Source organism: Eleginops maclovinus, chromosome 6 (genome assembly GCF_036324505.1).
Source record: "Eleginops maclovinus isolate JMC-PN-2008 ecotype Puerto Natales chromosome 6, JC_Emac_rtc_rv5, whole genome shotgun sequence".
Lineage (NCBI taxonomy): Eukaryota > Metazoa > Chordata > Actinopteri > Perciformes > Eleginopidae > Eleginops > Eleginops maclovinus.
Genome location: NC_086354.1, coordinates 2,356,265 through 2,379,665, shown reverse-complemented (window position 1 = coordinate 2,379,665; position 23,401 = coordinate 2,356,265). Strand labels below are relative to the sequence as shown.

The window sequence follows — 23,401 nt, the reverse complement described above, 5'->3', positions numbered from 1 at the left end:
TTCAAGAAAAAAGATAATTTGAGAAGTGATATGACTTACAAACTGTCCATCAGCCTGAAGGAGGGAGTTGTCTCCAGTTTCGAGAGGGTCTCAGGGAGTTTGGCAATGTTAACTTAAATGGACTGAAACTGCTCCGTGATCTGAAACTGTGATACTTTCATATGAGCGGGAGTTAACATTTCCCAGTAGTCTATTATCTATGAGAAAGTAGTCAATGCGGGGTATATGTGTGATGAACATTGTAGAAGAACGAAAATACTTATTGGTTGTTAAATTTAAAATGTCCACACGTAATCGAAACAGCATTTTGAGTAATGAAATCGTTGATAACTTTAGCAGATTTGGTAAGAGTCTAAGGCCTGTTAGATGATCTATCCAATGCAGTGTTAAGCACACAGTTAAGGTCTCATCCTATTATCAGATAGTAGTTGTTATCACTTGGTATGGTGGAGAATAGTTTGTTGAAGAAATTATAATCATCACAGTTTGCAGCATAAACATTGACCATAATGACAGGGCTGGCAAATAACTGGCCCGAAACAATGACACATCTCCCATTTGTGTCAGCGATCACCTCCTTAGCTTGAAATGGAATGTCCTTATGTATGATGATTGCTGTCCCCCTGGCTTTGAAATTGAAATGTGAGTGGGAAACCTGGCCAACCCATCCTCTTGAGATACTTAACGTGGTTGTTTTTCAGGTGGGTTTCCTGTAGAAAGGCTATGTCTGTGCGCAACTGTTGCAGATCAGAGTCTACTTCATACGTCTCAAACTCAAGGCCCGCGGGCCAAATCCGGTCCGCAAAATCATTATGTGGCCTGTGAGTTTTCAAAGAATATAATGTTTATTATACGGCTACACGCCGCTTTGCAGAAGCTTGTTTCCCAAAAACTACATGTCTCACAATTCATCTCGTTTTGTGACATGCGGCACTGAAGCGACTTCAGTTAGTGTCGAATGAGGCACTGAGTGACAGAGCTTATGCTGCATTCCAGTTGAACTGTGAAGTGGGAGTATCCAACTTCCCAGTCGGAAATTTCAACTGGAACGCCCCCTCAGGGCGGACTTCATACTCGGAAACTCGGAGCTACCTCGCCATACCCCAGTTCAACTTTCAATTCGCACACCACATGGCTGCCCAGCACGTAAACGGTAAGTAAACACGTTGATCACATAACATTTTTGGCTCTTCAGTATTATTTGTGACACATTAAATCACCTGTACATAAAGTACCGCTAGTTGCTACGATATTTGTATGCACAAAATATGACTCAGAGCGCTGTTATCAACTGGTATTGCTAACAATGGCTAACCCGAGGTAATTCCTAAATCTGTAAACAAGGCGAACGTTCATGGCTTGCTTTGTTGGAATACTTAAAATAGCCTAGTTTAAAATACTGTAAGGATTTTCCAAATATTTTGCTATAGGATACCCGAAAAAATATTACATACATATTTTGAACAGATTTGGCCTTATTATTATTATACCTTATTGGTATACATGTTTCAAAAAGGTGTGTTAGGTCTGTAGTTTTCTATTTATGTGGACTTTTTAAACATTAGTTAATAGAATGTGTGACTAACTTCTGAGCATGAAGAGGCACTGCTGTGTTCCAATTTGCTATACAAATAAATAAATATAAGTAAAAATATATTTTTCTAGGAAATATATGAGTGAGTTTCTGAGCTCTATCGAGGCTGTGATGTTAACGATGTGTGTTCTCTTTTAAAGTCTATTTGGATATGAATGCGGCGATGCTCATGGATCCCCAGAGGAGAGAGCCATTCCCTTGTCCTTTGTACTAGAGGGAGACAGACCCAACCACATATTTCTTTGATCAGGATTTGACCACCATATTGAACATGGTTGAACATGGTGAGTTTCACACCCTAGCAGGTTATATGATGTTAATAATCATAATAGTAGAAATAATTATCATGTTATTAATGCTGTGCATGCTAACGTTTTGCTTTTATGTGCAATGTAGACAGCTGGAAGGAGAACTCAAATCCGGCGTCCAGCCCATCACCATCCCCTCTGCCAGCAAATGAGGGCTCTAATAAGGATCAAACACTGTTCCTTATAGACTTGATGCGACAGCACCTTGTGGCCGAAGGCGAGGGCCTGCCAAGAACGCTGCAGGACCTGAACACGGGTCTAAAATCCTCAAGGGCAAATAAGAAGGTGCTTTGGAAGGAGACGGCAGTAAAGTTGGCCGGCCATTTCCTGCAGTCCTTCTGCCCTGACAAGGTGGCCAGGAAATGGAAAACCCTGGTGGACGCCTACAAAAAGGTCAAGGACGGGAAGGGAACCATGCGGTTCCAGTTTTACGCCGAGATGGATGACCTCCTGGGAGAACAGCATGATATCGACTTCCCTGTTGTTGGAACAGCAGCGGGGCTCGATATGCGCAGGCCAGAGGCTTTGAACCAATCCGGCAGCAGCACAGCAGTGCCCACAGCCTCAGCCACACCCTCCACTCCACAAAGACAGCAGCTCCCTCACCCACCACCCCACCCCCTGTAAACGCAAAAGGGTGGATGATGACCTCATGGGGTTCCTGCAAGCTTCGGAGGAAGCCAGTTGGCGACGCCATGAAGAGACTTTGGCACAGCACTGGAGCTGCGGCACTGATGACCCAATTGATGGAAAAGCTGTAGTAATTTCGACCTGCACAACTATTTTTTTTATACCAATGTACATTGTTTATACATTTTTACAGTTCAATTATAGTTGTTGCACAATTGTCGGAGCTGTTTGTAGTTTTTGTTGTCCTGTACAACCTTTTTGTTAATGATGTTTATACAGATTCTTTATATTTTGTGGTGCAATAACTGATTCTTTGTTTTAGTAATAAATTGTTTCGATATGCTTCAGACTTTTTTCCTGATCATTTCACTGTGGGCTATGAATGAAAGGCACAGCAGTTAATTCAGAAAAAATATCCAGGCATCATGGACCCTGCCTGGTGGTCCTGCAAAAATGTCAAGGAATCGCCCCCTCTGGTCCACCATCCCCTGAAGGAGGATGGAGTAGAATGACTTGCGGTTCATGTAATCTCCTCCTCTTATGGGTGGCCTCTGTACCCTGATGTGACACCCATCAATCACACCAATGACATCATTGAGGCCACAGAGGCGGTGGAAAGCAGCAGCAGATGCAGCTTTCTCACAAGCATTTGGCCATGAGATGAAGGTTTGTCCCATTGTACACATGATGTTGAGCACTTCTAGGATGATCCTGTACGCTGATGACTGTGAAACATCAAATTTGTCCGAAATCTCCCTGAAGCTGTTTTGGTTGGCCATGTACCACAGGTACATCAGCACCTTCTTTGCCTCGGGTATTGGCGGTAGACCTTGACTATGTTCCTTTTGTATTCCATTCTCCTGCTGCAACTTCACCAGGAGATACTAAAACAATGGCTTGGTGAAATCAAATCCAACAAACAAACATACCTTCTACGCCTACTGTTCTCCTCTGTGATGTTTTTCAAGTGGACTGCATATTTGTTCTGTAGTTTTTGGTATTCGGCAAGAGCAAATACAACAACAGCCTTCCTGCGAGCGTCCATCTTTTCCGACTTGTGTTACTTGAACGCATTCAACTCGGCTGTGACGTCACTCCCAGTTCCGACCTCCGACGTAAATGGAACACGGCATTAAGTTACAGCGGCACAGCGACACCAAACACGCAGCAAAGTCTGCTTCAGCAACAGAGACAAGAAACCGCGGAACCAGAACCAACAGACGGCTGCTTCCTCACAGAATGACCCGCTCTGTTAGAGTCAGTCCAAAGTCGCTACGGCTCTTTCAGAGAAACACATGGTTTTAAGTTTTTTTTGCATTACAGTTATTTCCTCTTTTGTGATATGGGAAAGAGATGAGGTCTTGACTTGCAGCTTATGAATTAGTGTTCTCTATATTCAGACGATGAATACTTGTAAATACATGTGTAAAGTTTGTGAAGGCAGGAGGACATCTTCCGCAATCACCGTCTCCTCTCTGTTCGTCCTCGAAGCCCCTCCTCATCCCTGAAAACAATGAGTGACAGGTGATACACACCAGGGTCTGGAACAGGGGGTTTCACAGTCTTGGCTTTCAGACTATTCAAATAAGGCAAAATTCTAATTCTAAATACTTAAATAGTGATTGATCTAAAAAAACAATAAGGATAATTAATCTCATAAATTCATGGGATTTATTTAACGTACAGATAAATGTAAGTGTGAACCCACAGTATTTCTGTGTCTACATGCACCATATGTCAGTGCGTTAATGCTACCAAACTCATTTTTTCAATAAATTGTACAAGTGTAATTGTTTGATATTTTCCCTTATTTCTTTTTAAATGCATTCTGCAGAGAAGGGAGGCTGGCGTTCATGGTTTGGGATGAGAGAAAACAAGGACAGAATAACACGGCGAATATCGCTTGTTTTTTTGGAAGACCTTAGTTAAGGGGGCAGGTGTGCGTTGCTTAGGCGGCCGCCTAAGCTGTAAAGTGCTGCGGGAAACCCTGAACCATAATACTAATGTGGCCCGCGATGAAATTGAGTTTGACACCCCTGGTCTACTTTCTGGCTTTTCACCCAGTTGTTAGTACCTTTTGTGTTTAACGATAAAAAGTGGATGGGCCGAACTGCAGTCAGATGTACTTGTCATATTCTCAAGAGATCAGTGGGATGGAGAGTAACAACGGGGCAGGATCGGGTGCTGGGCGAGGAGAGGGGGAAAGAAGAAGAATGGCACAAGAGAGAAAAAGAGAATTAAAAAAAGGGAAAACTAAACTCATGGCATAAAAAACCTCTGACCTTGTGAAAAACAGCATCCCAGAGGGGACGTGAGGCTTGAACTGTGCTCTTAACTGCCAGCTCAAAAACACCTAACTTACACTAAAACTCTGTTGTCAATAGTAACATCAACAAAAACAGCATACAAATGTAACATTAAATTGTGCAGAAGCAATGACAGGTAATAACGATTTGAGCAACAAAAGAGTGTTGCGGAGGAAAAGGCTTCGGCACCAAACATTTCTGCCAGGAACAACTCCATAAATGCGTTTGGCTGTAGGCCCTCAACCTTTTCAGGTATTCCAGTTATGCGGATATTATTGTGTCTTGATCTGTTTTGCAGATCGTCCGCCTTGAATTTGAGGCTCTCGTTTTCCCTGGATAGGTCTGTACAGGTGGATTCGAAGGTTTGCAGTCTGGCCTCCATGCCGTTGAGTGCCACTTCCATGTCTTGGATTGTGTGGACGTGCCGGTCAATGGTGGCGTGGTCAGCGAGAGTTGGACGGACAGTTTTGCAATAATGCGCTCCTCCATTGAGAGGAAGCGTTTCTCCATGTCAGCTAGCGTTAGCGATGCGTGGTTAGCTGCGTGTTCCTCATTCTGGCTAGCTTGCGTGCTGTCGTGTGTGCCAATTTCATTAGATTTCTCGGCTGCAGGTTGACTTTGCTTCTTAGTAGGTTTCCCCATGTTCGTTTGTCTTTTAGACAGGTTTGCACAACTTAGTTTGGTAATAAAGCGAGTATACTGTAGTATTAGACAGGATTCCAACAGAGATCTCCCGGGGTGTGACCTACTCCTCCATTAGACAAACCGGAAGTCCAGTATGCTCTGTTATTATTCTTTGGCATTAATGCAAATAATATAGTCAAAAAGCAATGTTCAGTATATATGATTGTCAGCAGATGTTGATGTCAGCACTGAGATCAGAACTGGGTTTTTGCAGCTTGATATTTAATGCTTTTCAGGGGTTTTTCTAGAAAAATATAGTATGAGGGCGCTTACGTCCCTTCCGGCCAAAATTACAGCACCGCCCACTTTACGGTGAAAATACTGCATTAGAGCGAAGCAGAAAATAAAAGTTTGTTCATGTCTTAAAGTTGCTGAGTCATATTGCAACTCAAACAACAAATAAATCCAGAGTTCCGGTTTATTTACCTCCTCTCCAGAAAAAAGGAGAGTAAAAGAAAGGATGTAATTCAGAAACCTCAGTTTCAGTGTCAGCCTGCTGCCTGCCACTCATCCAACGGCAGACCCACCGGACATCCATCCCCTATTTATTCTTCATAAAAACAAAGCTGTCTGCCGGCTGACCAGACATTTGACACCATCTTCATATTTCTGGACTCATTATACAAGTTTTGACCAACAGAAGTATTGTTTTCTGGCATCACTTTAACATTTTACAGGGAAAATCTACCTTTTGGTATGAGGGCGCATGCCCACAGTAAGAGGGTGCAGCGCTCCTGTTACCCTGTTTAGACAAAACCCTGTTTGAAGACAGGAGGAGATCTGGATTCCCTTAGTGCTGGTGCTGGTACTTCACCTTCTTACTGTATGAATAGCTGTGAAATCTCCCTGGAAACAGACCTAAAGCAGTAGGTCAGAGGAACAATTAGATATTTTCTTGGAAGAAACATTTCTCTCTATCCAATAAAACATAGCGACAGACATGATACTATGCAGTATGCACTTTTTGCCGATCAGTTTCTAATGACGCCACCTGTTTTCAAGTTTGAGCTGCACACATACTCTGCAGATGGTGCCATAATGTACAATTCATTCCTAAATGATGAATCTGACTAAATACTAACTGTTTAAGTTGTTTCTGTTCCTGCCACACTCCAGAACATCCTGCAACTATGTGATGTCACAGGTTGGAGGTGACTCATCCCCCAACAGATCAGATTCTGAGGGTCTCGAGGTTTCACCTTCCTCTACGTCACAAGTGTGGCTGTGTGCGCACTAACGAAGGACGTATACGTAGCTTTGAGCTCTGTCAGGTCCCCTTTGGTAGTGTGGACCTCTAATGAGTTTCAACACAAAAGGACCTTTACTTTACAGGATAAAGGTCACGTTCTTTCTCACGTTCTGGGGCGGATGTGGCTCAGGAGGTGGAGGGAATGTCGTCCACAAATACCTGCCTGAATACTCATTGGCATAGCTCGTTGGAGGCCAATTGTAAAGTGCTTTATATTTTATGTAGGAATATTGCAGAGAGAGAGGTTCATTTACCATTTCCTGGGTTTTATTAAGTTTTGTCCAAATTGCTTAAAGACATTTCCCTGTGATCAGTATAGTTCTGCAGGTTCTTATATCGGTTAATGATGTGTGAGGAAAAGCATGTAACAATACAAGGTTAAATCGTGATGCAAACATGTGAAATGAACAAGGCGTTTTGGTAATTTATAGGGAAACTACCATAGTTTAGAAATAAAAAGGGCTTATCAAATTACAAATTAAGAGACCACTTCAGCATTATAAGTTTCTCTTGTTTTATTATTTATAGGTATTTCTTTGAATTAAATGATTAAAAAAAAATTGTGTTCTATAAACTACTGGCAACATTTCTTTGTGTTGGAATCCAACACAAACTGGAATGGCTAACATACATGTAGAGATTTAAGAGAAGTGGTCTTTTTCATTTTTTTCAATTTGTCTTCCACTTCACCTTGGCATAACAAATTGTAAGAAAATGTTATGCAAACCTAGAATCGTGATTTGTGTTGAATAGTGAGTTGAGTGTGTAAAACTGCCTTTTTAAGTGGGTATTCATTCAAATTCTATTGATTTTAAGGTTTTCAGTTCAAATCCAGTAGCCTGCTTGGGTCATTTGCTACTATAAATGCTGCAACCGACACTACTCATTGTATATGGTCTGCATACTGCCTCACCCACTGGGATCACAAGATGTCATACAAAATGCTGTATGGGTTTCATCTGGATGGATTGGACTATTGAGTGGGGCAGGAATAAGTCGTGAAACCCAGAAATTATTTATCATTTTATCATTTCTCGATCGCTTGCCTTGAAGTTAACGGTTTTCTTAATGTGTTTTTGGTGAGATGACTGAAGTAAGAACTGTTAACACAAGCTGAATAGATGTTCTATGTTTTGCCTAAAATAAATCAGTAAAATCCCCCCTGCTGAAATCATGGATGTAGAATAAGAACTGGATACAGCAGTGGAGGTGCTGCTCATTGGCACATGAAGACAAACTGGCCTGAGATTCTGGAGAGCAAAACGCCACATATTACCCATCATGCCTGGCTGTCGAGAGCATAGAGCATGCGCAGTTGAGAGAGAAAATAAATCTGGATTCACCCTTTAGCTCATTTTACAATACGACCTAATGTTTTTAATAAAGACTATAAAAAGGTTCATACTGGGTAGTTTATTTAGTTAAAATGATTACAGACATCTCTTTCCCAGTGTAAGTCAACGTAAAAAGTATTTCCGTTCCGGGTGACTGATATGGAAATTGTGGTACCCGCCGTTTGGCCACTACGAATATTTTCCTCAAAGTCCGGAGAACTTCCTGGGGGCTTGGCTGAATGTCTGAAGCTTCTATTTATCATTAATTAAGGCGTTTCTTAACAAGTGTCTAAATGACACTACTGAACGACATCATGCCAAACATTAGTCGCCTTTAGCTTAGCGGTGGTGACGTGAAGTCATGTGATTGTGACGTTGGTCCTTTATAGCCTAACATTAGCTGTTTGCTTCTGGTAATTGCATTTCCCATCCCGTACATAAAGGTGGTGTTAATATGTGCAGATTATCCTGCTGAACGAAACACAGTTCATGCTTTTTTAATGTGAAAATGTGCAGCATTTGTTTATTGTCAACTGAATATATTTGAGGTGCGGACGGATTCCACTTCAAACAAGGGGTGTGAATCTGTCAATTTGCACTTTGGATAATAGTAATTCTGATTATTAAATTCTATTTTATAGGTTTCAATAATCTGCAGACTAATCTGCCGCCCTAACAATTACTGTAATACTAATACAGGTAATAATCTCTTACACCCACTCCTGCATGTGTTTGTACATATGTAGTGCAAATCCTTTGTTTTGACCTTGGTGTGTGTGTGTGTGTGTGTGTGTGTGTGTGTGTGTTTGTGTGTGTGTGTGCCCTTGTGAGATAGAAACAATGGACAAGAATAAACAGTTAAAGGCTTAAAGTTGGTTATTATATTAATCCTTTTCTAGTCTTTCTGTTTTATCTTCTTTATACTACCACGTTTGTTTCATTATATAGTACAACCCTGACTCTAAAGATATTCTAAAAGCATTCACCTGTTTATTGTAGTTATACCTGTGGCATCTCATGCTCAATGTTATCGAGTTAAAGCACATCAGCAAACTCTCACATTGTAGAGACTCCTGTTGGGCTCATCAGAGTCTCTAAAGAAAAAATAAATGAAAGAATAATTGCACAGTCATTTCATCACTACACCAATTAGACAACAATATCATGATACATGTTCAAACTTGTTTTTTTATGACCTGTTCCATTGATTCTAAACTTTATTTAAAAACCTTTGAAAACTACATACAGGATAATTCATATATTTATGAATAGCAGGGATAAATCCAGCTGCATTTTTATTTTATATTCTTGAATTGTAAAAAAATACATTTAATTTAGCAATTTGCAACAATTAGCTGAGACTAGGGTGACCAGGTGTCCCTCTTTGTGTGGGACTGCACAGCATTTTTATCATTTGTCCCTCACATTAAGCCGATGTCCCGCATTTGATTGACAGTTGTCCAATTAAAACTTGGCTTTATCCAAAGGTGTTTAGAGAACAGGAGAGGGCTTTCACCATTAGCTGTGTCAGAAGTCAATCAATCAACAGAGAAATGTATTTACTTATGGATGAAGCCATTGAGCGCGACTCCCAGAGTTGTGAGATACGACAGAATTTATTTTCAATTGGTGAACACTTTTTGAAGCGATAGTTCCCCGAAACTTACAAGAAACGCCTGGCTCATAAAGAAAACATCGATCTTTGGGTTTTTCCTTCCTGAAACCAAAAGAGGATTACGAAACAGGCGAGGTAACGGCAGCTGGTTTAATAAACGTTTACCACACTGTGCAGCTCTCGGTCCCACAGGTCAGCAGACTAAGCTAGCTCTGCTCATTTTTCCAGACTCGGATACTGCAAGAGAAAAGGAGAATATTTATGGATGATAGTTTGTTAAAAAAAAAAACACTCTTTAAAACAAATATATTTAATTCCTCCACTTGCATAGTTTGTGCAAACAATTAAACCATAGTAAACCCTTGGTATGTATATTTATAATCTAATAGTTTCAGTAGAAATGTTTATTTTTAAAGGTTAGATAGACATTATTATTTCAATATAGCTAGCTCTTAGCAACCATTAACATGTCCCGCAAATTTCCCGCACAAACATACTCTTTGTCGCACATTTGGCTTGTTGGCACCCAGTCCCCCTAGCTGAGACTGTGAAACACAGAAAACTCCCTTACTGAACACTGCATTGTATCATGAGTGTTTGTTTTTCATATGCAACCTCAGCCACAATTAGAAGCAGGACAGAATTAGAAAGTGTATCATCTTTTATAACCTGCAGGATATGTAAGTCCTTCTCCTGTTTTTGTGTGTAGCTGTTTAATGTGTACACAGTGTCGACGTGTTTCAGGTCACAGTGTTGGGGTGTGTTGTGTCTCTTGCTCTTGAGCTTTTGTTGCAATGTTTCCTCTTGATGTTGTGGCTGAGGGCAGGGATTAAAAATGGTTTAATGGATTATTACCACAGATGATTAGCTCCCAAAAGCGTAGCAGTCCCCTATGCCTACTCACAACAGAAACAACACCCCCCCCCCCCCCCCCCTTCATGAAGCAGATTCCTCCCCCCAGATTCCAACACAAAAACATCTTGAACTGAGAAAGGTCACTGTCATGCATGATTATACTATCAATGTGTGTTTCTGTACACAACTCACTGTGTTAGCGTCATGTGGGTTAAACACTGCGAGTGTTAACCACAACACCATAATAATACATTTATGTTTGTCAAGTCAAAGCTACTCACTAGATAAATTAAAAAGATTTAACACAAGATATTGATATTCTCTAACCAAGTCTGTTCACATCAAGCAACCAGGAAGTGCTCCGGACTTTAAGAAAAATATTCGTAGTGGCCAAACGGCGTTAGTACAACTTCCGTATCAGTCCGTGACGTCACCGGCCCAGAAAGACTTTTTCCCATTGACTTACATTGGAAAAGAGACGTCTGTAAATCGGTGGATAATTTTTTTTTAACTAACCAGTATGAACCCTTTTATAGCCCTTATTGAAAACATTAGGTCCTTAAAGTTGTGAAATGCACTAAAAGCTGAATCCAGGTTTATTTTCTCTCTCCATTCATTCTACTGAGCCGAGAGCGGGAGGTCGGGGGCGGGGCTTAAGGGGAAACTCAACTGCGCTGGCATTATGGGTAATTTGTGACGTTTTGCTCTGGAGAATCTCAGGCCATTTCGTCTTCATGCGCCAATGAGCAGCTCTCATAGGAATGAACGAGGTCCCGCCTTCAACGCTGCATCCATTTCTTATTATACACCCATGGTTCACATTTGTACATGTTTTTCTCCAGTAACCTATATTTATGAATGATTTTGTTGTGTTTTCTTGTGAAGGACAACTCATTTGTTATTCTGTTAACTCGTTAACTTATGGCAGCACACTATCCCTTAATCAAAACTTAGCAACAGCCTGCTACTCTTAGCTATCGAAAAAAGAGTAGAAAGCTGAATGTGAAAACTGACCAATCAGAATCGAGTATTCAACCAAGGTCTTTTATACATATCTACCATGACTATCACTTTAATATCTCTGTTTGGGCAAGGCCATCAGGCAGTGTTATAAATCAACATTTTTATTTATGATTTTTGCATTTAGCGATGACCTTTCTTGATTTGTCATAGAGGTTTTCTCTTAAGGCCTATTGAAATTGTGATTAAAAATAATATTACAGTTTTGATTACAGCATCATTATAATATAAATACTAGTATCTTAAAGGAATAATACAACATTTTGGAAAGTTTGCTCTTTCCCTCTGAGTATGAAATGAGACAAATAATATCCAATGTCTTAGCTTTTTTACCAGCCCCTAAATACAATTTAAAATCAAATTTGACAGTCTCACATGAACATAATGTGTCGGGTTTATCAGGTGAAATCCAGATTGAAAAATCTGTCTTAATAAATGCTTACCATTAGCTTATCAGTTCACAACAATGGTGATGAATACATTCACCAAAGGTCTTCTGTGCGATTGACATGGCCAAAATATTCTTTGTCTTTCCATGGTCTGCACTGATTCGTGGTCTGCTCTTTTGATTTCGGTGTGAACTTGTGGCAGGCAGTAATCAGTATTAGGACCAAGCAGCAGTGATGGCTTGGATTGTAAGCCAGACTCATCCCTTTAAATATGTTGTATCCTCAATTTACTATTTGTGAGCAAACTGTAAATACCCCAACCTATCCCAAGGATCATGTCAGGGTTAATCCTGACATTTAAAAAGATTTGTATCTTCTCAAATCTCAATTCTTCCTGAAGTTACCTCTTTCGTGTTTTATCCATCTTATCCTGCTTGTGTTGCCTCACTGCTCTCCTGAAGACAGCTGGCTTTTATCTGCACCATTTTGCTGCATAATGGGAAAGCACTATGTGTGAATGTGTGAAATGACTGGGGAGCACAGTGATGTTAGCAAAGACACAGCGTTGCCTCTGATGCTAACAAAATATTATTATTTTCCTCTCTGGTATCAACGTCTCATTTTAAGCCAGGTAACTTTGAATAGGTAAATGACAAATTTTGCCCACTGCAGGTCTAAATAATGTTAATCTCTGATAACATTTATATATAATGTATCTTGGTTCTCCGTCTGAAAAGCTTCCTTTCAGTGCCTGTGTCTTTAAAGGCCCCCTTCAAAAAATTAGGAAAGAGCACATGTTCCAGCGGAAATCTGATCCGAAAGAAGGGAGAATTTACTATCATTGGGAACAAAAATTACATGGCTTTTATCTCTTATATACAGCCGCGGAAAAAATTAAAAGACCACTGCAGCATCATCAGTTTCTCTGCTTTTATTATTTATAGGTATATCTTTGAGTTAAATGTTTTTTTTTAATAGTATTCTATAAACTGTGATGAAATTCAACAGACACTGGAATGGCTGCCATACATGTAGAGATAAAGATTTAAGAACAATTTGAAATGATCTCTTCATTTTTTCCGGGGCTGTATCTCTATCACATATTGTTAGTATTATGCATTTAAACTCTAGGGATACTTTATTTTTATGTTAACAACTGTTGTGCTGACATTTTAGTTCTAAGAAAGTGAATCTGCCGCCTTCACCTCCTCGGAGGAAGTGTTACATTTTTTCTGCTGCATATTGCAGCCAACAACATAACAACCAGCGTGCTTTGCTGCTGCAATGTCCTGGATAGTGAGGGTATCAGAAGGGCTAAGCCAGGTAGATTCAGTACTCGGTCCTAGGGGAGGGGAAACATGGGACAGTGCCCCCGTAACACTGACCTGCGACCCCCCCTGTGGCCCCCCCTCCAAAAGCAAAGTTTATAATATTACGATGTATTCGCTATAGCACCAGCGCGATAGGCGGAGCTAATGTAACTCAGCTTTCTAGTCTGACCCCTTAGAGTGGTTTACCGCCACTGGCCGTCTGGTCAGAAATTTCTGTCAGAAATTTCTGACCAGAGGCTGAGAGTTAAGATTGAAGCCTAGATGTGGTGAGACTAAAAATCTGAAAAACGAGTATTGTTGCTGTAATGTAACGAGGAAAATGGTAACTTAGTTACTGTTACTGTATTTTATGTTTATTTTACGCATACACTGTCTTTTTTAACCCACATTTATTGTGCCACTATCATAAAATAACTGGTCCCAGTCTCACCCCTCCAGAAATTCAGTCTAGAAAACCACCACTGCTGATAGATTGAAAAAAAGACAGGGTCTCTTGAGTTCACATGTTTTTGTGGAAAAAACAATGAAAAAGTGAACAATATCTCCCTTTTAAAGCATATTCACCTTGCGAAGTTTAAACTTCCTGGAATGCCATTTCAAACTTTACACACATTACAAAATGTAATGTTTTGTTATCACAGTGTTTGCACTTAACCCCCAAATTGAAGTAGATAAAAGCTTAGGAAAACCACAGTGTATTTGAAACAGCAAAGCATGCTTTAATATGTAAATGAGCTGTGCATGGCGGCGCTTTCTTACAGTCAGCTGTTTGAAGTGCAGCAGCTCTGATCCTTTTATCACACAGCATAGGTCCAGATAGGCGTAACACACGGCTGCCATTCTAACTCTGGGTCTGCAATAGCTGCATGTTTTTTAATGAGTCTGTTTCCAGGCAACAACTTCATCAGGTTTCCAACAGAGAGAAAAAAAAAGATTTTAAAAGGGCCCCCGGGTGTCGTTTCCCATCATCAGGTAGGGGACAAATCTGAGACGCTTAACAAATTAATCTGAGAAACAGAGGAGGCAGAAATTGCTGTAGACAATTAAGCACCTGCTGCTGGTGTGTTTGTCTGTGTGTGTGTTTCCTGATGTATACACCAACTAGCTAGCACTATTTCTTGTGGCTGACGGAGAGGATCCGCAGCTGAACATCCTCCCACAAGATGTTTCATAAAATCCTGACTGCTCACTTGCAAGAGAAGAAATACTAACAAGGGAATGTTTGCCTTATTCTGGCGTACCAGTGAGAAGGAAATCACTTTAACAACTTCAGTGCGGTAGAGGAAGGACGGAAGACCTTTTCTCAACCCAAAAAATAAATAGAAGAATAAAAAAGACCGAATACTTCACTCACTGTTTATTTCCTGCCAGGACACAACAACAGAAAATTAGCATCAGACAAATGACAAACTGGTAACTCGGTAACTGCATTGTGATGATTTTATTGGCTTGAATTGACAGCCAGGTTAACAATATGGATATAAAAAAAGTGTTTTCCTCAACTCATGCCTTTTTGGTTTATCCTTTTCCTTGTCCAACTTAAATTGTGTCAGATGTCTCAGAAACTATGGCAGCTAAATCTATTTTCTTCCATAGTTTCATTTGGTCAAATCATTTTCATAGTTCATAGAGACGAAGGTGACATCTTGCGTTACATTGCATGAAATTCAACCTAATTACTTCAACCAGCCTGGACTGTCAACCTGTGGAGGTGGACTGCCTGTGATTCAGAGAGGTGACTTAAAAGACTCGGTTTTATTATAAAAGGACAGGCTTACTTTGTGTTTCAATATACAGACCTGAAAATATAACTCTTGTCTCATTTGGGATTCCCTGATCTTTTAGCTTTCATTATGCCTTGCTTTGATCGACCTTCCGATTAACATGTTTGTATGCTGCCCCTCTGGTCCTTCTTTTACTATGGATTGTATCCGTCATATAAAGATGTTATTAAACTTTTAATCTTTCTGGTCAGAAAAGGAACACACCCTGGACATTATTCATTTATCTGCCTTTTCTTCTTGGAAGTGTTGATCTTTGTGATCATTGTGGCCACAAAGCTATTATTCTTAAGGCCCTCAATCCACCTACTGCCCACACCTTTTGTGTCTCTGTATCCTCAATACTTACTCTGCTGATAGCTTTTTATAAGGGTTTAACACTTCAATCTACAGGTAGCCTTACCCTAAAAGTCGTCTACATTATGTCTACAAATTATTTACTAAATAACCTCAGCTCTACATGTGGAGTTGTACTTTTTTCTATAGCACCTGCAGAAATCCTCTGTTAAACAAACGCTGCAGCAAGACACATCAGGGCATGGATGTTTAAAGAGAACCGGATATATGAGCGACGAAGGCAGGGGCCCGTTTATTCCTACGAAAGTTTCTCAATGTCGCATGAAGCCGAAATTACCATACTCTTGACTAAAAAAAATACCTGTATCGTCCCTGAATCTTCCCCATCTATGGGGCCCATAGAGGACGGATATTTTCCTTGGACGCCACCTCCAATCTGCTCCATCATAACATGTCTCAGCTCAGTCTTATGAATGGAGAGGATGCTCTTGCACTATTGTGCTCTTGCACTATTTTGCACTTCAAAAGGGCCATTCACTGTTCAGACTTTGAAGTTGATTTACCTGAAACCTCTTTTTCCCCACCATACGTCAATGGGAAAAATTCATTTGGAACCAATGGCCTCCCTTGACTGACACTGAAGTTGCAATTCCAACATTTGACCACTACGAAAATGTGCTTCAACTCCCAATGCACATTGGGGCTTGGCACACATCAGAAAAATAAAGTCAAAATGCAAAACGACTGGAATTGGAAGATTGGATGGACTACTTATTAAAATTGCTAAACTTGGGGTTAGGTATCCTGCCCAAGTACGCATTAACATGTTGACTGCTAGAGCTAGGAATCCAACCACCGACCTTCAGATCTGGAGATGACAGCACTTTACCTTACAACCACATTGAAATGCAATCAAAACAAACCAAGTCCTCATATTCCGCTAACATCATTGCAAGAAATGTTCAGAATTGAGAAACTACTGACTGTGTAACGGATCTTCCACTAATTCAACAAACTGAAACAAAAAAAGGTTTTGTACTTCTGCCCAAACTAAATAATAAAATATAACTTTCAGTCACATCACCAGTCATCTTTCTCCATGACCAGTGTCTAGCTAATAAAAAAATGTTAAGGAACTATCATTATCTAACACAGTAACCGACTAAAGTCTTTCAGTTCCTTCATGTGTCATATTAATACAATACCAATGCTTTACACAGAAAACAGAAATATTTTAAACATCTCCTTTTAGGCAATGTATGTGCATGGTTAAGCTCAATAATATGCCTCTTATAGTTCCATAATGTGCTGATCACATGCATGACAGTAAGAATAGCTCACGTGCGCAAAATGTGTCGCTTGAGATTTGCTGCACTGTTGCAGCCCTGCGGATTAACATGTTACATACAGTGATGTTGTCAGCAGTTCTGATGTCAATCGCGCTTGTTGTCGGCATGGTGGAAGAATCCTATAGGCCTGTTGTAGGTTTAGCCGTCAGCTGATGTCGGACTCCATTATTATAAATTAGAAATCAGATAGGGCTGAATGGTATAGACGTGTATAGGTTAATAAATAAATGTCTTTCATTGTTAACCCTTTGATACACAAGCTATGCATACCCCTTCTAAGGGACAACATGAGTCAAAAATGACCCGTATTGACCTACAATGTTATTTCATGCATGGCTGAGGGTTTCTTTGCTATATTTTTGGAAATCAATGTATTTCATCATTTAATATTCCAATTATTCATTAAATATCTTGTTTCTGATTAACATAAATCATTATTTTCATTGTCCCTTTATTTATTTATGAACTATAACAGTTTTTGTATCATTACATCAGGTTTACACACATGGGTCAAAAATGACCCATGTGTGCCAAGTGCGATAAAAATGAAAACAAAATACATACTATAATAATTAATTTGTTAAAGATAATTGAGCAGTGATTTGGACCAAGAACCTTTGATTTGCAAATGTTTACTGTTGACTGCTTTTCACAAGCATAACTCAGAATGGGGATTCAGTGGCAACATGACCATGGTGAGCTATGTGGGAAGGGGAAGGCTGTTTCTCCTGAGCACAATGCAACGATGACAGAGCTGTGGATGACAACAGTGTGAAGAAGAAACCAGAAGGGATCCAGTACTATCACAAAATGACCATCTCAGTGCACACATGCCTCACGAATGACAATCACTTGCCCTCCATGTGCCTTTTCATGTGTGACATGACAAGCTCTTTGCCCAGCTCCTTGATGAACACTCAATGCTTCATGGGTGCATTGACCCTGCTTCAGCAGGGTCAAGAAAGATCAAGTTACCTTCAGATATCATGTACAGTTATCTTTGACAAGATATAAAACAGTTTCTTAGGTAGAAGAAACTAAGAAGTATACAATAAGACTTATATGAATCTGAATTAAAAGCAGCCTGTTGAGTTGTGACATGGCATGAAGTGTGGCATGTGAAAAGTAGTCCACAGTAAACATGTTCCTAACTGCAAACATTTACAAATCAAAAGTTCTTGGTCCAAATCACTGCTCAATCAATTATTTTTAACAAAATTATTATTATAGCATGTATTCTTTTTCATTTTTATCGCACTTGGCACACATGGGTCCTTTTTGACCCATGTGTGTAAACCTGATGTAGCCATACAAACACTGTTTCAGTTCATAAATTAAGCAAGGGACAATGAAAATAATGATTTATGTTAATCAGCAACAAGATATTTAATGAAAGATTGGAATATTAAATGATGAAATACATTGACTTCCAAAAATGCAGCAAAGAAACCCTCAGCCATGCATGAAATAACATTGTAGGTCAATACGGGTCATTTTTGACCCATGTTGTCCCTTAGAGGGGAGGTGATACAAAAGTGATTTTTATTGAGAAATGAAGAAAGTAAAAATGAAAATAAGGCTTTGTGATCATCAAAAACAAGTCAATTGAGGAATACCTGGAATTCTGAATTATTCAAGTAATTCATTGCAAAGATATTTACAATTAAAACTCACTCAGGTCACTTTTGACCCATGTTGTGTATCAAAGGGTTAAATAAAGATAGTGGTGGATTTAATCTCTTTTGCAATGTGCTTATTTTATCACATAATGGACACTAACAGCAGGCTAATGGTGTTTAATATCATCATATATTACTTTTATATTAAGTCCAGCAAATGTTTGTTCCTTCAGCTCAAAATACTGACTCAGGATCAAATCAAACACTGTAAATGTCAGGTTTCTATTTTAAACATCCACACAAACTAGCATGTTATCATCGCTCTTTCAACTAGCCTGACTATTCATGCACTTACAGGGGATCATATTTATTATAGAAGAAGCTGCTGTACATGAAGCTCCATGAAGCGCCACCTCGGGCTAACTGAGGTTTAATGTTAGCCGAAGACACTTATATTAATCCTTGATACTGTAAATGTGGTGTTTTCTGTGATTGGACCATAGAGGGTTGAACTTCATGCATGTGGCCTCAACACATGATCTCAGGTCTTAACATTAAAGAGTGAGCCTTACATATTCTTTGGAATCAATGTCTCGCAGCTTTTACAGCTACTTTGATTCAAAAACTAGATTGCAATGTATTGTTAAAAAATGCAGCTTACACTAATGTAGTAGTAGTAGTAGAGTTGTAGTACTCAAGACTGGTCTTGGTCTTGAGACCATTTTTGAAGGCCATGGTCTTCATCGGAATCGATTGCATTTGTACACGGCCTTGTCTCGGGTTTGGACCTATAGGACTCGAGATTTTATGTTAAGAGCCGTCAAGACCACTGCTGTGGCTGGGGATGTGATTGGGTGTAAAATGCCCTGTTTCAAATTCAACCAATAACCTTACTTCACTGACTTTTCAGCATTCACGAGACCTTGAATCTTCACTCACGCACCGCTATGATGGTTTAACATGGGACTGGTCTAGGACTGCTGCTGCCTCCTCACCTTTCCCCACCCCGTCCAGACACACTCAAACGGTCTTGAAGTGAAGATGTCGGGAAATTCAACCATAACTAAATTTGGGTACATAAACCAAAAATGTTTCACTTATTTACTAATTTACTGTTTTTGAATGAAAATAATCACTATTTGAATAAATATGATGAAGTTGAATTTATATCTTAATGTTTATACGTGGGTCTTTTTCTAATCATGGGGATCTTTCAGATCAAATTGAATATGGTATCTTCCACGTTCTATTGTAAGTGTATTATGTAGTGTTGGATTCACACTAGTCAGGTTCCAGTCTTGATTCGCTCCTGCCCTGCCCTGCCTTGGTCTTGGTCTTGACTTGGTCTCAGCCTCTTAAAGTCTTGGTCTCGGTTAAGCTGGTCTTGACTACAACACTAAGTAGTAGTAAAAGCAAACAACTTTTATACAGGAAATACATTTGTATAAATCTTTTCAAAGTACTCATGCGTCTTGTTTTTTTTATACTTTGTTGCTATTTTTTGTCATTATTAAAATGTGGTCATGACGGAGAGTGGGCTTCAAAACAGTTACTGTTCAACATTTTTTTAAAGGCAACCAAAGCAGGTCATATGATGTACTGACAAGCATAATCTTACACTTCTGTAATAACTGTTTGTCTGTGTGTGTCTTTTCCTAGATATCTGGAGTTAATGTGAGAGCAGTTCTACAGAGATGTCAATGCCTTCCAGTTAGCGCGACACTACAATGATGGGGATATAAAGGAGGTGAGTGTGCATGGACATAAACTCCAATATGCCACTAAATGTTCTGTTAATGTTTAGTTAATCTATTCAATTTGCACATTTGAATCAACAAAATCAGTAATATGCCACAATTGGCTCTGATAAAGAGAGCTAGATCCATCAGGGGGAAGTTTCTTCAGTCTCAGAAACAAGACATCCGTATTGAATGCTTTACACAAATTTGACCCTCTAGAAGTTCTTCTTTAAATCAGAAGGAAGGGAAATTTCTATATCAAAAAGGCTCTTAATTCTAGAATCAATTTCATTATATGTCTGAATAAAAAGTCTAAGGAAAGCCTTGAACGTTTCCAGTAAGCCATGAATTTCACCTCAGCTGCTGGTAGAAGAGAAGGTATGGATCAGGTGATTAAGAGCTGCTTTGCTATAGTGCGCTGTCCCCTGATCTGTAGTAGGGTTAGGGTTATGGGGCTGTGGCTCAGGAGGTAGATTGGTCAAGGAAGTGCACCAGGTGTTGAGATCAATATTGGTAGGGGCCAAATGATGGTACTGCATGTCAGTCACGTCATGCCATTGGGCCCAAAATACTTCTTCCCATTGACTCAGAGAGGTTTGACTTCAAAGTCTGAACATGAATAGCCCTTCTCTAAATCATTAGATCCTAAAAGTTGTGCTTCAGTAACATTTACATGCTCTTTAGAGGTCAGTGATGCAGAAGATCCAGAAAAAATCCGGGTGCCATAGAATTCATAAGTCAACAAGAGGGAAACTATATAGCAACTTGGACTAGGGAAGCTTTCCTCCAAGTTTGCCGCTATCAGTATGAACACAGGTTTCACATATTCTTTTTTAGGGAACACTTAAATTATGAAAAGTGCCACACAACCGTCTCCCTCCTAGTGCTCACACCTGAGTGCAGTACCAATCTCAATTGTCCAAAAGAAGTACTGGCAGTGCTGTTAAGTAGAATTCAGGATGCTTTAGCAATTTGGTCCTTTTATGATTTTTAATATTGTAGGTTTGATTTCCTTTTAGTTATTGGTTCAGCCAATAACTAAAAGGAACAATTGATGTTCAACATATTGCAATTATATTCTGTTTTTTAAACACATTTTAAAAACAACATTTGGTTGTCCTATATTCAAAGTGGAAATATGTATATGATCAGATTTATTTTTTATTAATGCATGGTTTGATGTTGTGTTAACACAATCAGCCATACAAGAACATGTTCTGAAAGAAACCAATACCTCTAGAATTAGCTAGGTGTGAAATGTAGACTAACTAAAGCTCTGATCAGACTTTGATGCCAGCAAACAGCTCTGGACAGCTTTCAACATTCTTTTTTTTAACTTCATTTGAAAGATCTTATAGCCGACATATTTTAATACAGTGGTACTTTTTAAGTGCTGCCTTGCCACAGCCACACCATAGCAGTACTCTGGGATGACAATACCAATAGAAATTGGCTGCAGGATCAACAAATACTTGACGTCTTCGCCAGTTCATCAGATAGCTACAGTTTACCATTTCAACATTATTAAACCAAGCAATTTTGGCAAGCTTCTTGAGAGTAAACAGTGAATCATCAGAAGCTAAACCAAATTTATGGTCCAATCCGGAGTCAGGCAGGTGTTGAATCATGAAGGTGTTGAATTATGATGATTAACACTATATAGTCTGACTTTCGGTGCCAACCACCAAGGCTGACGTTCCTAACTTGACCTGAAATGCACCAGTCAAGTCTAGAAACCAAAGAGTAAAAGCCAAAGTGAGGTGTGTCAGTAAAGTCAGATTATATTATATTATATTAAACTCTATTGTCCTTGTGCAAAGTACAGGTACAAGCCAATGAAACGCAGTTAGTATCCAACCAGAAGTGCTATATATATAAATAAATATAAGGTGTATATTATAATTACTGAAAGTACAGGGAGCATTGAGTGTGCAAATATTATTAAAAAAGTACGCATAGGAATAAAATAGTGCAAGTTAGATGTCCATAAAGTACATTAAACAGTGCAGATGAGTGCAGGTGAGTGCAATGATGCTAGTGAGTGACGGAGAGGAGTTCACAGCCTGGAGGTACGGGAACGGAGGTTTCTGTAACGCCTGTGAGATGGGAGGAGGGTGAAAAGTCTGTTGTTGAGGTGGGAGGCATCCTTGATGATGTTTTTAGATTTGCCCAGACAGCGTTTGAGGTAGATATTATTAATGGTGGGTAACTGGGTGCCGATGATCCATTGGGCAGTTTTCACTACCCGTTGGAGTGATTTCCGGTCTGAGGCGGTGTTCCAATACAATCCACCAGAACTGCCTCAACGCGTCTTGTCCATTACTCGGCTTTATTTATTTTTGGTTAGCCTGGTTTTTCCTCCTCCTTATCTCCAGTCTGTATTTGGGCCAGTCCTGGCTTCCCCATATCTGGGACCGGAACATACACATGGACAACAATCATCTACGATTAAGATTCACGAGATCTTAACTCCTCTGAGACAGATAAGTTGCTCTAGTGTGAATTGTGTACTAATGCAGGATAGCTGTAAAAATAACCCCTTATTCACACAATCTGAAGTAATCAGTCTACATAGTTTGTGAGGAATCTGACAGGAGAAGATAGGTGTTAAAGATATGATTCACGCTTGTTTCACAGTCAAATGGTCGTTTTGGTCCCCACCTCCTTCACACATCCCACCACTGAGCTGTTCCGTTCTATCTGTGTGTATGTATGTAGGCTTCACAGTCATGTACAAACCTAGAATTTAATTTCTGAGTAAAAGAGAGCAGCTCCGTGCAGAAGGGAAGCCGGTGCCGAGATGGAGAGAGAGAGACACCGGGAGAAAGCAGGGTAAGCCCACGCTCTTCTCTTCTCTTCTCAACCCTGCTCTAAAGGCTGAGTTGAATCATAACAGTCAGTGGGCGAGAAGAAAAAGAAAAAAGAAAAAAAACCTTTCCACGCAGATTCTGACGTACATCTCTAGTCGATTGGGGGTCGTACGGATTTGAGAAAAGGAAAGAGATGGAGGTTGCTAGCCTCCAGCAATGCTGAGTCTCTCCCTCTCTTTATGGGAGTTTAATGGCTGTTTTGCCTCCTCATAAAATCTATTCAGCCAATCCTAACAACTTTTTCAGTGCAGATATAGAGTTCAGTCAATTCTTCAAGGATTTAACTGTTTATGGGCAGTTACAGCAAATTACTGTACGGATAGATTTAGCAGGAACAGATTCTTTAAAAGGGAGCTCTGAAAACATCCGAGCAGCAGGAGGGACTCACTAATCCCCCAGCACTAACACTGTGTTCTTACAGCATTCAGAGA

The 23,401-nt window shown here is 39.8% G+C and overlaps 1 protein-coding gene across 1 annotated transcript in view; it reads left to right on the top strand.

The window, feature by feature from the left end:
• The window catches only part of LOC134865453 (disks large-associated protein 1-like), a 138,582-nt gene that overhangs the window by 19,075 nt on the left and 96,106 nt on the right, over positions 1 to 23,401 (top strand). Inside the window, exon 2 of the mRNA XM_063884976.1 lies at positions 20,021 to 20,108. The gene's annotated coding sequence lies outside the window, so the exon portion shown is untranslated. The remainder of the gene's footprint in view (positions 1 to 20,020; positions 20,109 to 23,401) is intronic.